We start from the raw sequence: 3,288 nt of genomic DNA, 5'->3' as shown, positions 1-3,288 counted from the left end.
GCAGCCCCCCACAAGATTCTCACCTCACTGAAGACACACAGAGATGCCTGGGTGCTCTGGGAAGACCCTCCTCGCGTTGCCAGTCTGCACAAGGGTTGCATCTGCTGCCTCCAGGCCTAGGAGGTGGGTGAGGAGCTGAGCGGGCAGTTCTTGAACTCTGCGTCGCAGACGGATCTTCTGTGTCCTGAATTAAACAGGAAAGACTCAGAAGAGAGAAGAAGGGTTTGTGAATAAAACGATTTGTGCCAAATGGGAGGCGATGCTGCCCTGAGGCAGCAATGCCTGAATGTACAAAGTATTATTTTTTAAAAGAAACTGCTGGAATCACACTAGAAATACCAAGGTGCAAGGCAAAGTCTGCTTGTGCACAGCCCTGCAAAAAGCCCGACCTCTCCATGCTCCATCTGCCTTGTCACTGGCCTCAGACCTTTCCCCAGGAAAACAAATCCGTCCAAAACTTTGGTGTCGTTGGTGCTGCTATAATTTGAAGGGAGAATAGCGGCTTTCCCTCGTTCTCCACATGGAGCTTCTGGATGGAGATGAGCATGGATTTGTTTTTCTGCACTTTTCCTTGCTTCCTGCACAGAGGTGGCAGCAGCAGCCGCTCAACGTGGCTGCGTTTTCTGTAGCCATTTGCCCCCTCTGGCCTGACCCTGAGGGGCAGCAGGGAGCCATTGGCTTTCTCTGCCTGCAGCAGACTCTCCCCACTTTCCTGCCTGCCTCAGCGTGATTGGGGCTTCCAGGCCTCTTGGTTTGTGCCTGCTGTACAGGGTCCCCGTGGAGTCCATGCAAATTCGTGTCATTGTTTCTGGAGAGCATCTTGGGTTTTTCTTGGGGAGAGAGGAGCAATTTATTCTTTGGAAGGAGGTCAGGCCTTGCACAGAAATCTGAAGCTTTACAGCTTGAGAGCAGGCTGCTGAAAATGTTCGGTTTATCTTCCAGACTTGATCATGTTCCCTATTTGAGCGACATGTGACCTCAGTGATGATGGAGCCTGCTGGCATGGATGGAGGGCTGCTGGGAACCCTCACCCTCTGCTTGGCCCCTGCTCACTTCATTTCCAAGCTCCTCCCGTGCTGCTCTAGCACTGCTGCTCCTCCCGCTCTCAGGAGCAAGCCCCTTCCTTTGCCGTTTGGTACCAAGATGCAGTATTTGCACATTTGATTTGTATGTGTATTTCAGAGGAGCTGCAATAAACTGAGCAAAGTGGCCTAGTGCGAGGACAGCAGCAGCATCTCATCCACCTGGAGAGCATGGACAGGAGGGAGATTGCCAGGGGAATAGTTCCAGGTAGAAATTGTCTCCCAGGCTCTACCAGCCTGGAGCAGGCTGGTCTGTGCCCACGGGCACAGTCCCGAACCAAGTCCCTGGCATGCAGCCAGTGCAGGGTCAGTGGAGGGGGATCCGGGAGGGATGCTGGCTGGGCTCATGGTCCTGGTGCTGCGTCTGATGTAGCCCAAGGACTGCAGTCTGCCTTGCTCTGAGCTGAAGGGAGAACATGGCCCTGACATGGAGAAGGGATGCTCAGAGCAGAGCTCACGTGGTTCCCCTGGGCTCCCTCCACTCTCACTGACTTGCAGGGGGCTGTGGCTCTGGGGCTGAGACCCCAGAGGGGACATGCAGGAGGGGCAGGCAGTGACCCAGGTGTCACTGTGTGGGGTGGTCTGTGGCTCAAGGCAGAGGCAGCTCTCAGGATGTGGTGCTGGGTGCTGCTCACAGATCGGCACAGGGTGTGCCCCTCGGGAGACTCTCTTGTGTGGTGCACACATAGCCAAGGAGCTTGCTCAGGGGCAAGTCCTGTCCAGCTTCTGGTGGTGGCTGCAGCTTGCCTTGTGGGTGCTTCCTGGGAGCAACTCAAAGATCCTGCCTCTTCCAGGCCACAGAAGACACATGCCAGTAGGCTCTCCCTTCCCTCTCCCCTTCCCACGTTCCTTCCCCTGTCCCTCTGACCTCCCAGCCAGGCAGTCCTTGCCCCCCTGGTACATGCCTCCCCCCAGAATGCTCTGTGAGGTTTCCAGCAGGTTTTTGAGCATATGCTGTGGCAGATACTCCTTTGAATATTCTCCCCCCATTTGTTTTACCTGTCCAAGAAACCTGAGTGACTGGATTTCCATGACTCTCACCAGATGACACTCCCTTTGACATTCCTGCATGTCAGCCTGGACCTGGGACCATCATCCATGGAGTCTGTGCCATGGTGGCAGTGGAGGTCTTGGGGTTGGACCTGGCTGAAGTTGTGGCTGGGGAAGGGTGGGCAGGCACCCACCCTCTGCCTTGGTGCTTGAGCTGGGTCTTTAACCAGCTGCTGTGGGAGCCTTAGGGCAGTGATGGGCCACATCCATATGCTACAGTGAGCTGAGATGCCAGACTGCAGGTGGCTGCAGCCAGGAGGAGGAAGAGGGATTGAAGAGCCCGGAAGCCCTTGCCCATCAGGGTAAGGAAGCATCCCTGTGTAGGCTTGTGATGGCATTAAATTGATTTAGTCTGTTTTACCGAGCTCTACAAAGCTGTGGGGTACCTTTATCTTCCAGCTCAGTGGCTTCAGGTCCAAGGAGAGAAGATGGCCCCTGCTCTGCTTTCCCTGGCATCCCAGCTCCCCAGCACAGCCAGGGATAGGTCCTGATGGGAAGCCTTCTCTGCTGACCAGGGAGGTGACTCCAAGCCCTTCCCTCCTCCTCGATGGGGATCTCTAGGCAGAAGTACACAGGCTAAATAGACGAGGGTGACCACGGTGAGTCCGGCCCACCTGAAGCAGAAGGAAAGGGAGGATGGGGCATTGCTGAGGGACCAAAGGCTCCTCTCTAAATCACTGTCCATCACTGACATCGGCAGGGCAAGCACTCCTGCGGAGCAGCCCTACAGCCGGGCCCTGGCGCTGTGCACCCCAGCCCCGGGAGCAGCGCTCGGCGCTGGGTTTCACTCCCTGGCTGCTGTTCTCTGTCTGCCTTGCCACGTGCACCTGCAGCCACCTCCCACCCTCCGAAACGCGGCGGGCCTGCCAGCACGGAGCGGTGCGCGCGGGTCAGGGCAGGGTCAGTGGGACGGATGCGAGTCTTGGCCTCTCCCTCGCAGTGACTCACCTTTTCAGCTCGGAAAGGGAGAGCCCAGGGGAATTCTCCACAGCCTAAATATAGAGCGGGGTTGCCTGGTGCCTCTGAGGCACTGCTGTGCAGAAAGGCCACTCGAGTGGCAGGGAACCTGCCTAGAGCGAGGCCAGGGAAGGGCTGGGAGGTCGGGGAGCCAGCTCCCGCAGCAGGGTTTTGCTCCAGCTAATGCACAGAGCAGGCC

This window comes from Merops nubicus, unplaced genomic scaffold, assembly GCF_000691845.1.
Source record: "Merops nubicus isolate BGI_N331 unplaced genomic scaffold, ASM69184v1 scaffold42806, whole genome shotgun sequence".
NCBI lineage: Eukaryota > Metazoa > Chordata > Aves > Coraciiformes > Meropidae > Merops > Merops nubicus.
The sequence above is the reverse complement of the archived record's forward strand: the minus strand, read 5'-3'. Positions refer to the sequence as shown.